The sequence below is a fragment of the Mesoplodon bidens genome (genome assembly GCF_964165515.1).
Source record: "Mesoplodon bidens genome assembly, chromosome: 6".
NCBI classification, from domain to species: Eukaryota; Metazoa; Chordata; class Mammalia; order Artiodactyla; family Ziphiidae; genus Mesoplodon; species Mesoplodon bidens.
The window spans coordinates 91,030,707-91,044,714 of NC_138162.1; positions in this window are offsets into that span (position 1 = coordinate 91,030,707).

The window sequence follows — 14,008 nt, forward strand, 5'->3', positions numbered from 1 at the left end:
CATGTTGTTCCACAGCTAAAAATTCTTTGGTTCCCCCTCTGCCTTCAGAACAAAGTTCCAGTCCTTTAGGGTGGCACCCAAGACGTTCTCTGATTCAGCCTTTGCCTGCTTCCACAGCTGACCTCTTATTCTGCCCATAGCCACCACTCTCCAGCCACAGTGATTTCCTGGCAGTTTGGGGAACACATAGTGCTGCCTCTGGTCTCAATGCCTTCAGATTGCTGTTGTTCTTGAAAGGGAACAGGAGTGAGTGAGCAGAATGTGTGAGAGAGAGAAGGAAGAAAAGCCAGAAGCCAGTATATGGGTGCATTATCACATTACTGCTGTGAGCAAAGAGACTCAATTCACTGGTATCTCTTGAGAAGCCTACATAAGGCCTCCCATATTTCTCTACTCAAAGGACAAGAGTTACGAGCCTTTATCCATCAATTCCCATCTTCTGTTGGTTAAGAGTTGCCGCAGGGGCATTAACTCCCTCACATGTTTGAAATGCATACACACTAGGAATGCCTGCCTCTCCCTGAATCCCTTTGACTTACATCTATTTACCACTCAAAACTCATTTCATAGTTTCTTTGGAAAGACTCCCCTGATCACCTTCTGCACCAAACTCCTAAAGCTCCCTTAGGTACCCCTACTCCAAGTACTCTTAGCATAAAGCTCTCCTGCAAATAAAACGGCATCAGTCATGCATCCTGTAATTGGAAGCCTTCTCTCCCATTACAGGTGCCACAAAGACAGGGAGCAGATTTTTCCTTCCATTTCTGTGTTCTGCCTGTATTCTGTACCTGCACAGGATCTGGCAATAGTAGGCACTTAATAGATAGATGTCAGTTGAATGAGTGCAGCAGGTAGTGACATACTTCTAACTAAGCATAAACATTATGTCAATATCCCTTAGAATGTCTTCAGGTAGCCAACTGAGTTGTTATCCTGAGCCAGCTCTCTACAACCTCTCCTCCGACACTGCATCGCATTGAAATCTCGGATAAGCTGCAGAAAGCAGAGCTACATGAAAGCCTGTATCATTTGTTATCTGTGTGCCAAGAAGATAAAGCCCTATAGAGAACTTAAGCAGTATAGCACATCACGGTAATATATTTGTGCCAAATCACCCCCCTTCCCAGCTTTACAATTGTTCACATGTCCTTTCTGCCAGCCTAAATTTGCTTTTTCAGTCAAACTTTGCTTCGGACCTCATCATTGATGGTCCCTTGAGAGGCCCAAATCCTCAATTCTGACTTTTATTGGATACTTTTTAAAATTTTCTAACCTGCTGGCAGTCCCTAAAAATCCCCACTCTAAAAACAGGCTAAGATTTACTTTGTTTTCCTCAATATGCTTTACATATTACATTTTCTTTTATTCATTAGAAATGCCAATGGGTATTTTTCCTGTCATGTTAACTTGTACAATGGCACAAAGACAAAAATATAAATAATAAGTACTGGTTTTTTACCAACAGTCATTCAGTCATATTCTCAGCAAAATTTGTTAAATATCTCTGTCAAGATTCTTAACAGGACCCTCCTGTTCTCCATTTCTACCACATAGCACCCAAGCTCTCTGCTATATACATACTGAAAAAGTAGCTAAAGTATATTAATTTAAGAGATAACAAATTATTAGCCTTTCCAGGATATCCACAGGTGTTAGTCTGATTCTGGTTTCTGGTTGTACCATATTTTTAGTTGTGTTTTTGGTCAATTCAGGCTTCTTCTATGTAGACAGAGGCATGCCTAGCACAACTATCCCTGTAATCTTGGATACTTTATAGGTAACCTCTTATGACTCATAGAGGGGCAGTTGGGAGCATCAAACAGCCTCAGAGTTCTTGAGCAAAGTAGACCAAAATTCGGACCATTGAATACTAATAATTTTCATTAAGTCATTAAATATTCTTTTCTAACAAACCAATACAAAAGAAATTTTGTAGTTGAGACAAGGGGTCTAACATTTTTCTGTTAAAGGACCAAAGAGTAAATATTTTAGGCTTTGTGGGCTATATGATTCATCTCAACTACTCAGCTCTGCTGTTGTAGTGCAAAAACTGTCACAAACTCTATGTAAACAGATGGGAGGGGCTGTGTTCCAATACATCTTTATCTAAAAAAGCAGATGGTGGGTCAGATTTGGCACATAGGCTATAGTTTGCCAATCCCTGGTCTAGATAAATTGATATTATTCTCAAAAATCTTAAAAGTTCAAAAGAATTATTGAAATAATTAAGCTCTTATTTGTCGGGATGACAACAGCACAACTATTTCTTTTATTAAAGCCAAAGTATAAAACTGACTCCCAGCTCTAGGATAGGTGGTCTCCAAAATCCAGCACTGGGGCAGCTTGACTCTTGCGGAGTCCTACTGATCTGAGCTCCAGGTTTTGTTTGGTTTTCAGTAATGCCCAGTAACTCACAGCAAAGTGTATGCTAAATAAGGAAATCTAATTATGTTCAAATAATCAGAATCTGTATATTATGCTTAAAAGTAACAGGAAAAAGCTAATTTGATTTCCTAATGTGATACACAAAAACAAACTTCCTGTATCAGAGACTTCCTGGTAATCCTGATGGAAGGCTCCAATTTGACATCTTCTTAAAGGAAAAGGAGATGATCCTCTTGGAAAAATACAACCAGCAGATTGTGTATCTGCCCACTTCTACTTTCTTTTGTCCAGATCTTTTCTTGCTGAAACTGGATTTGTACTGATTAGAGACTTATAGGTTGTGATTTTCAGAGAATTCAAGATAGAGGTTCCTATGCAACCTTACAAGGAAAAAAAAAATCTATTTCCTATTCAGGGTTTAATTTTACTTGAAGAAAATGAAATTAAACTATGACTCAGAGGAACCTGACTGCATGAAAAAGCTATTACCAAAGGATTGTAGACCAGCAATAATGGAGTGTTTGAAGACTTAGTTACCTCAAAGTAAACCCCAAACCTTTATACATTCCCTCATTGAGCTTCTCTAGCCAGGTGCTTCCACTTGTAGGAATTCATTGGCATCAGTCCTACCTATGATCTTTTCCAGACAGTGGTAAGGAAGAATTGATCTTTTAGATCAACTCATACTGTTAACCAATTTTCAGGGGTAGCTTACTTTAAACAGAAGTAATGTATTTCACTCTATTAGCATATTTAGTTTTTGAATTTATAGTCTAAGTTAGGGGTTTTTAACCTTTTTGTACTATGGGCCTCTTCAGCAGTCTACTGATGACTTTGGATTCCTTAACAGAGTAAGGTTATTAAATTCATTAATTGAGTTACACAACATACATGGGAGTACAAAGGAAACCAAATTTAAGTACAATTGTCAAAGTTTTTTAACATCTTTTTTTTTCTGTTGTCTCCATTTTTTTAATCTCTACTTCTTCACTTGCTTGCCATTCCTTCTCTTTGTTCTCTGAGTAAACAAGGACTGAGGAACCAAAAAACAAACTTTTAAAGAAGTCAAGAATCTCTGTGTTTCTAAGGATCTATATAGCTCTGAACTAAACCTGCCAGTAATAGAGGAAGCTAAGGAATCCAGCCAGCTAAGAAAACACTATCCAATTCTAGGTATACCATGGACTCACCTCATCCTTTACATGGAGTGTATTGATCTAGTGTAGACAGTAGGCATTATTTTCTGGCTGTAGCATTATTCTTCCAACCAGCACCCACATATCTGGGGACTCCTATCCATCATTTGGATCTCAGCTTGGATAACATACCACTTCTTCTGAGAACTTTTACTGACTCCCAGGATTCTGGGCAAGAATATCATACTTTGCAAACCAACTGTACACTGAACACCAGAGAACTCACCAAGCCATACAATACCTGCAATTTCCTATTTACATTTTAACATGTCTATTTCCTACATCCGCTTCCTTCCAGTGCCTGGTACAAAACCTTGAATACATAGAGACTCAAAGAGTATTTGCTGGGGGGAAAAAAATTCCTAACAAGGCAAGTCTCTAGCACCACATTTATTATCATTCCTTGCTATTATACCAAACTTGGACATTCCCCAAGAAAGCTCTGCAACTGGATGGTATAAGGCACCTCTTTCAGATTAATGACTAATTTGCAAAATTTTTAGTTGAATCCCCAAGATTTTCTTTTCACCAAAAGACATGTGTTAGAAATGTTCATATCAGCACTATTCATTATAGCCACAAACTAGACACTACCCAAGTGCCCAGCAAAGGTAGAATGGATGAATAAGTTATGATATATTTATATACCAGAATACTAGAAGGCAATGAGAATAAAGAAACTACATGGGTAAATTACATAATACAATTCTGAGTGAAAGAAACCAATTTAAAAAATGTATTTAGTAGATGAGTTCATTAAAAATAGGTGAAATGGGAATCATTTTTCAACAAATAGTGCTAGGACAACTAGATATCCACATGCAAAACAATAAATTTGGACTCCTACATCATACCACATACAAAAGTTACACCAAAAAGGACCAAAATATAGGCATAAGTATGCATGATCTTGGATTAGGCAATTTTTTAAACACAAAAGCACAAACAACACAAGAAAAATAGATAAATTGGACTTGATCAAAATGTAAAAACTTTTGTGCTTCGAAGGACATCATCAAGAAAATGAAAAGACAGCCACAAAATCAAAGAAAAATTTTGCAAATCATGTACTTGATTAGATACTTATATCTAGAATGCATAACAAACTATTACAACTCGATGATAAAAAGACAACCAAAATTAAATGTGGGCAAAGGTCTAAATAAACAGTTTTCCAAAGAAGATACAAATAGCCCATAAGCACATGGAAAGATGCAATGTTACTAGCCATCAGGGACATGCAAGGCAACACTGCAATAAGATACCATTTCACACCCCTGAAAATGGCTATAATCAAAAAGACAATCACAGGATGTAGAGAAATCAAAATTCTTATACACTGTTAGTGGGAATCTAAAATGGTACCCCTGCTTTGGAAAATAGTTTGGTTGTTCCTCAAACATTTAAACATAGAGTTACCATGTGAAAAATCTAGCAATTCCACTCCTAGGAATATACCCAAGAAAAATGAAAACACATGCCTGCACAAAAACTTGTTGTATATAAGGATTTATAGTAGCATTATTCTTAAAATCCAAAATGTGGAAACAACCCAAATGTTCCTTCACAAATTAATACATTTTTAAAATGTGATATATCCATACAATGGACTATTATTCAGCAATAAAAGAAATGTGTTGATCAATGCTACAACATGGATGAATTTTTTTAAACATTATGCTAAATGAAGGAAGCCAGTCACAAAGGAACACATATTATGAATGAATTATGAAAATTTATTGAGTGGCATATTTATCATTTTTGAACCTTTTAGTGTCTATGTTTTTTTTTGTTTGTTTTTTTGCGGTACGTGGGCCTCTCACTGTGGTGGCCTCTCCCGTTGCGGAGCACAGGCTCCGGATGCGCAGGCTCAGCAGCCATGGCTCACGGGCCCAGCCGCTCTGCGGCATGTGGGATCTTCCCTCTATGTTTTAATTAAATAATTTCTATCTGAAAAAAATCTAACTGGGTCTGGTAAGCAGGAAAATGTTCCCCAAAACTATCCATATCCTACTAATCACAGGAAACTGTGAATGTGTTACCTTATATGGCAAAGGGAATTGGGGGTTGCAGATGGAATTAAGGTTGTTAATAAGTTGATCTTAAAATAGGGAGATAATCCTGGATTATTTGTGTAGTCCAAATGTAATCACAAGGTTCTAAAAAGTGGAAGAAGGAGGCAGAAGAATGGTCAGAGTGATGTGATATGATCTGAGGAGGATTCAACTTGCCACTGCTGCCTTTGAAGATGGAGGAAAGAGCCACACGTCAAAGAATACGGCAGCCTCTAGAAGCTGGAAAAGGCAAGGAAATTAGCCTACTCAGCCTACAGAAAAGAATGCAGCCTAGCAGACACCTTGATTTTTAGCCCCTTGAGACCCTTGCCAGACTTCTGACCTCCAGAACTGTAAAATGATACATCTAGTGTTGTTTAAACCACTAAGTTTATGGTTATTTGTTTCAGCAGCCATAGAAAGGTAATACACTGAAAAACATCAATTTCTAAATACCTATTAAATCAGAATTGGGTAGAATTGTTTTTAAAGATAGCCTTCAGGCAACAGAAAAATTATAGAACAAAAATCCTTTTCTCTAATGAAGCTGAATAATTTTGCATATGCACCCAGACCCAGCACTGGTGTTAACCTCTCATGTGTCTCATCTATGACCAGTGGTAGCAGATCCCAGTAAAGAAGAGAATTAATGGCTAATGTGCCCCAGATGACCAAACCCTGGCAGGTGGCCAGCTTAACAAGGTGTTACAGAGCAAGCTAATAAATCTAGATAGCTATAAAAAGAAGTAGTGGCAGTAAGAAAGAGAAATGAATGGGAAAGACTCAAAAGTTTTTGAACGTGCATCTTATGACATTCGGTTGAGCTGTGCTCTCCAGTTTTGTCCAAATTTCAAAGCTCAAATGCTGGACAAGATTTTTAATAGTCAGGCTCTGTTCCAAAACCACAAAAGCCACATTGAAAGGAAAATGGGACAGATAATTCTTGGAGCATAAGTATATTTTAAAATTTTACTCTAGTTTTACCTTTGCATATGCAAAAATAGTGACAAGTACAAAATGAGCCTAAAAGTATGGTAAGAAAATGTAGTAAAGTGACAGTCATGAAAATGATTCTGTTACCACAATCGTAAGTATATTGAAACAATGTTCCAGAAGCCATAAAACTTAGAAAACATTACCCCTGCACCATTTCCTTTCTGTTTAAATAGGAAATGCTCAAATTATCCAACAGAATAAAACTACTCTTATTCTCTCTCACTCATAAAACCCAAAAAGAAAATGTGAGTTCAGGCATAGGGACAGCCTACTCCTTAATTTTAATAGGTCTGAACTTTTCCCCAGAAATTATGCACGATCCTATATAATACAATCACTTTTAGGAGACATAATTCTGTTTCTCCCCTATTCAAATTAGAATATTTTTCACATTACAAAAGTGTTCCCCTGGTTCAAGACATGGCATTCAACTGTAAAATCAATTTCTAGATCCAGAGAGCAACATTTATTCCTAATGCTACCATTCCGTGATTCCATGAGAACAATTTAGTTCCACCCTGAGACACTGGGCAGAGATCAGAACAAAGGTCCTGGTATCATAAACTTCCCAACTATGTCAAATCCCAAAACAGAAAAGAGGAAAGAAGGGCCTCTGTGCTCCTTCCTAAAGCTCATCAGAGCCCTTTCTTGGTTGGTCTTAGAGATATAAATTGTCTCCCTCTGTGTACTCTTTAATTTTCTCTCCTCATATTCAACATGAAGAGGGACCTGAGAAGGTTAACTGAAGAAGGTTAACCCACACAAAATATGCATTACCCATTGCCCTTTTCCGATTTCAAATTAAGTATATAATTAGTGAAAAAGGAAATCCATGCCTTTCGGTGATGAAAAATTAGGAAATCAATAGGTGGTTGCCTCTGCAGGGACTCAGGGGAATTTGGGGTCGTCAGTTGGGGCTGCCAGTTATAATATCTGAAATGGCAACACAGGCATCCTGTTCAGGCCTCAAAGCACTGAACAGATGCCCCACTTCTGGGCTGGCTGGCTCTGAAGATTTCCAGAGAAATGAAAAGGTGAAATTGATCTGTGAAAATGTAGGTAACAAAGGAAAAGCAATAATATTGCTTTTAATACTGCCAGAAAGCATAGAAAACAAAAGATTTTGTACACATTTCTTAAAATATTAAAATGAAGAGAAATTGTTTTCTCCTACTTTTCCCCACAACTGCTACAAATGATGCATCTCTTCAAGCACTGTCTACTGCTTCATAAAGGAAGTTGTTATGTGGCTGCCCTCTTAGGTGTTGGAGGATATATAGCACCTTTTACCCTTAATTGTGTGTTGCCTTGATTTTATGGTCTGCTTGCACAAGCCAGCATTCTGTTAGTGCTGTTTGTGGGATGAATGCATTTATTGATGTGTGGAGCTTTCTGTGTTCATAAACTCCTGCATATGGGGACTTGAATCAACCTTTTTGTGTAAATTTTTTCAGTGACACTATCATTTTCTAAACACTGGTAACCCACAGCCAACTGAAGAAATAAACAGTCAGGTTTGTGTATTTGTATTCAGCCTCTTTCCTCTTTGTATTCAGTCTCTTTCCTCTTTGTAAGGTGCCCTGTAGCGTACAGTTTCAACACTACATAAACAAACCACTGTTCATTCACTTAGGTTTATGAACAGAAAGAATCCTAGCATTGTTTTTATCCATTCCAAGCCTCAATTATTGCTTTTAGAGAAATATACTATTTAATTAGCACCCCTGAATTTTCTCCCGCAAGATAGACATAATGCCTCATGTAGCAATTAGTATTTTGAAATTGTGTTATAATTTGTGCAATAGAAAATTAACCTAGATTGAGGTCACAGGTGTCCTTCTGAGGTATTTTTAACCTGGTTTCTTTAAAGTTAAACATAACTGCTATTCCTTTCCCTTTTCAATAGCTTACCGAAAGAGGCTCCTCCTTCAGATCTAGCAGAGTGTTTAAATGCGGGGGCTTTGGACGGAGCCAGACTTAGATTCTACTTTTGACTCATTCTATATGACCTCTCTGGACCTTGATTTCACTGCTTTTAATAGAGAATTATTTTTCCAACATTTTAAAGTATTTAAAACATTAAAGGATTGAATATAATATGCTTTGCCACTGGACTGACTCATACTCCACTTCAAGTCTCAGATTTATCTAGGGAGCCTTTCATGATCCTCAACCCTGGGCCAGATCTCCACCTGTGTACTCCCATTAGACATTCTATTTGCTTTATCATCCTGCTCTGTATTGTTTCTACATGTGTCTGAATCTATTTCCCACCACATTCCCTCCTCACACTTCCACACACTGCTGACTATAAGCTTGCTGAGAACAGAACTAGATCTATATTTTTCACAGCTTGTGATAATCATTGATGCTATTCACCAAATACATCCATGTATTTGCCCCTCTGGGCACATGGTGGGATTTAACTTCCTGACACCTTGTATGTGGAGTGGGCCCATGGTTGACCAATGAATCATCAATAGAAGTAATGGAAGTCACAATGCAGACAGAGTATTTAGTTACTGATTTGATACACTACAAGGTCTTTTTCCTTCAGTGAATGGCAACATTCAGGATGGTGGCTACCTGATGACTCAAGACGGTCAGCCTGAGCGTCTACAAAATACAATGAGAAGAGCCCTCCACTGGTCCATGATGGACACACAGAATGAATGACATATAAACCTATGTTGATTTATGTTACTGAGATTTTGAGGTTATTTGTTATTGCTGCATAACTCTGCTCATCCTGACTGATGCACAGATGTATACCCAGTCCTTGATACAGTGAGTAACCATAGTAGACTCTTCATAAACACTTAGTACATATTGTTCCTCACCAAACATAGCACTACTAATCAGGATATATGTTCATTAGCATGGTTCATGATACAGCATCCTTGCTTTCTGTGTGTTCTAAGTTCTCTTAAACTTGGGTGATTTTTGTAGCTACAAAACTGAAAGGCCCATCCTCCACCATCTGAGCCATGGACAGGCCTCCAGTAATCATTATCTGTAGAAAAGTCTTGTGTGGCCTGCCTTTGATCTTACAGCAACAAGTCATATTGGGCAAAAAGTGGTGCTAAGTTCATGGTAAAATGAACTGCCAACTGCCTCCAGTAAAATAAACTAATATTTTCTAAACTTTATGCAGTGGAAGTAGACCTCCTGGCCAAAGTTAAGGAACAAATTCACTAGTGTCACCAGCAAGAACTGAATAATGCATTTTCTACAAAAACCCAACCCATCACAGGTATAAATTTTTTTTTCTGTGGCCTATTGATTTGAGGACCCTCATGAGTCTTTAAGTTCTTGAGTATTTGAGATTTTTGAAGAGTAAATCTTGTTAATCATGGAAACAGTAAATCTTTTCCTTGCCTTGCTTCAAAGTTTTTGTAGACCAATAGATGGACGGTTAGATGGGGCACTACATCTGGGCAAGAGGCCTTTGAACTTTGCTCCTGTATAGACAACCAGATAAGGGCAGAAAGTGAAGAAAATAAAAGAAGGGATGAAAAGAACAAGAGTTCAGGAAGAAAAGAGAGAGGAAAAAAAAGCATCAAGAAAAAATAATTTAAAAAGGAAGCTTTGGGAAACCAAAAAAGACAGTAGGAAATTTGTAATAAAATTATTAAACTAGTGAGCAATGAGATGGAAGAGGAAATGAGACATATTCCTTAAAAGTGAACTATGTTGGAGGCATCAGTTCATTGTGACCAAACAGGTCAGACGAACAAAGTATAGAAAAGAACACTGTACAACTTGAAGGCCAGGTCTCAATGACAGAGCAAAGAAGAAAAAAGTATTATAATAATTCATATTAACAACCTAGTTAGAATGGTAATTAAGGTAAAGGTGGGAAGAATTTTGCATGAATTGTATTGACAGTTTGCTCAATTATTTGGCTTTACCAGAGTAAACCTAACCCCAGGCTGTAGTTATCCCTTCACCACAACCACCACCACCTACCAGGGTTCTGGCATCACATAAATACATTTGTTGTTTTCTACCAAGGATGAGTGGTTTGCCCACGAACATGGAATTCTTGAAGCTCATTGTTTGCTGACAGACCTAAATTCTAGCTGAGCTAAAGAATCAATTGGGAAAATGAAAACTATACAGTAAGGACCACACACATAATGTTTGGCTGCTATATCTTGTTTCTCACTTTTGTGTACTTTTTTAAGATCCATGAGCATTTTTAGGAAAATAAAACCGCCAGGATATTTGGGAAATACTCAAACTCATGACGTTTACAGGAGAGTGAGGAGGATGAAAAGAAATGAGACAAGTTGATGACGGCATCAGTTAAATACGTTCCCCTTGAGGTGCTCCAAGAAGGGAAGTTGTTCAGCCATAAAACAAAGACAGTTCATCGTTCTGCATGACTATTCCTGAATAGACGAAAGCATTTTTCAAAATCTTTGAAAGCTTCAAAAAGAAGGAAGAAAAGTTCTTAGAAAACTCTGTCACATTGAATCGGAAAATATATGAAGCTGGAATACAACTAAGGGAGGCTTTGATGCTGCACAAAAGGTGTTCAGAATAAAGTATTGAGCAGAACAACCAGTCTCAGACCCGAAATGGTAGAAATGGTAGACAATTAGGTTGACTCAACCATCCACATTTGTTACTTTCAACAAGAAATTAAAACTATTTTTTCAAAAATTTCAGTTCTTTTTTCAAAATAGTATATATATATATATATAATATACAAATCACACACGTGTATATATATAAGAATATAATGTATAATATATATATTAATGTGTATACATGCATATGTGTATGATTTGTGTGTATACGTGTTTGTGTGTACTGTGTGTGGGCACATATGTAATATATGTGTGATTTGTGTATATATGTGTGTGTGTGTGCATTTTTTTTTCAAATAGAGTATTTCAAAGAGTTGTTCTTCCAGGACTGAATAATATATTTTACCAGAAAGGAATATTCTGGAAAAGGTTAAATTTAGAACTCATAAAAGTAGACATGGTGATGTAAGCTTCCGGCAGGCAAGAACATTTGGGACCTGGTACCCAAGAGGTGCACAATAATCATTTGTTGACTGAATAACTGAACTATAAAGTTCATTATTATAGTTTTAAGCTCTGTATGTATTGAAGGACTTCAGTGACACCAGAAGCCCTTGTTTGCTATTTTTATTATCTTCAGGTAAAAAATCAATTGTCGTAGTTTCTAGATTAAAAAGGAAAATACGCTACACCAGCAAAGAGGAGAGAAAAATAATAGGTTTAAAACGCTCTCCTAGCAATAAAATCCAGAGGTGCGATTTCTGACGCCTGAAACTATATTCTTTGTTACATTCCTCCTCTGCTTCCTGTTGGCACTAGACTAGTTATGTAACTTCCCTGAACTTCACTTCTCATCTGTGAAGTAAAATTGGTGACTCCCCCTCACCTTCACCCCGGCCACATGATAGAAATGTCAGAGAAGGAATTGGAGGGAACGTAGCTTAGGAACTCAGCAGGCTGAGTCTACACCATTCACTCCAAGCAAAATCTGCCAGTTTTGACTCTTAGATAGGATGTTAAAGGGTATAGAGCCCTTTTTGGAAACAATAGGAATTAGAAGTTAGTGAAGCAAAATTTTTAATGTACTGGAAAAGTCATTGACTCTAATGTCTTATACCCAAACAAAATATATTTCAAAAAGTGAACATGAAATAAAGATTTTTGCAGATGTATAAAAATTGAACAAATTTATCCCCATAGAGGAATCCACAAAGGCAACAGTTAAAAGCTGGTTGGACCCTTCAATACTATCTCAGGGGTATAAACGAATTCACCACCAGCAAACCTGCACTACAAGAAATGTTAAAGGAAGTCCTTTGGGTAGAAGGATAATTATATTGGATGGAGACCTTGATCTACACAACAAAATGAAAAGCACCAGAATGATAACTATACAGAGCTCTGTGTCAAATCTGCCCATTACTATCTCTTCAGGAAAGATGTTCCATGAGGATCACTAGAGGATAATGAGACAGTGTTACAGATTGATGTACATTTATTTGTCAGAGCTGAGGCTTCTGCTGACTGTAGCGTTTCATGAAAGTTGTAAGATGCATTTTTGACAAGTTCCCAGGGGGCATGGAGAATGCGTATTTCCTGAAGCAACGGGGTGAATGGGGAACACACTGCATAATTCTTCTCTGAGATCTTTAATTACAAATCAGCTGAATAGTGTGACACACTGGGTCACAATGGAACTCCTCCCTTTCTTCCCCATTGTTCACCAAGGTGCCTAGATTCCAACTCAAGCATGCCTCTCAACATCGCTCCTTCCCACCCCCCCACATACTGCTCCAGTTCACACTTCATGCCCCCTCTCCACAGGCTGCGCAGGCTATGGTCTCTCACCTAGTGTTTTTCCTCTCAAGCCCATGCTCACTGATGGCACTGATGAGCAGCTTGGAGGGAGGGGGCACAGCATTTTAAATGAATAGTGTTCTATTCATTTTTGTTTGCAAACCATTTCACTTCTCCCTGAAGCCCTCTGGGAACTGGTAGCATGAGAGATATGGGTTAATATAGTAGGATTTCAGCTTGAGAAAAACTTCCATCAAAGAAGTATTCAGACATACAAAAGGAAACAAAATTGAGTGGCGTGGTTTTAGGAGCTGAATTGTGTCCCTCTCAAAATCCACATGTCAAAGCTCTAACACCTAGTACCTCAGACTGGGACTGTATCTGGAAATAGGGTCTTTAGAGAGGTAATTAAGTTAAATGTGGTCATACGGATTGGAGGGGGGTGCTAATCCACTATAACTATTGTCTTTATAAGAAGAGGAAATTTGGACACATTCATGTGCACACATAAACCAAGAGGTGACCATTTGAGGATACAGCAAGAAGATGGACATCTGCAAACCAAGGAGAGAGTCCTCAGAAGACACCAACCTTGTTGACACCTTGATCTTGGACTTCAGCTTCCAGAACCGTGAGAAAACAAGTTTCTGTTGTTTAAGCCACAAAAAAAGTTGCAGAGCCACACCACACATAAAATATTGGGCAGAGTGGGGCAGGGGGGCAAACTCATGGAAGAGGCCAAAGAAAGACCTCACAAAAATACCAGAAGGGGGGCTTCCCCGGTGGCGCAGTGGTTGAGAGTTCGCCTGCCAATGCAGGGGACGCAGGTTCGTGCCCCGGTCCGGGAAGATCCCACATGCCACGGAGCGGCTCGGCCTGTGAGCCATGGCCACTGAGCCTGCGCGTCCGGAGCCTGTGCTCCACAATGGGAGAGGCCGCAACAGTGAGGGGCCCGTGTACCGTAAAAAAAAAAAAAAAAAAAAAAAAAAAAAAAAAACAACCCAGAAGGGAGCTCCTTATTCCAAACTTTTGAGTGAAAAGCAAA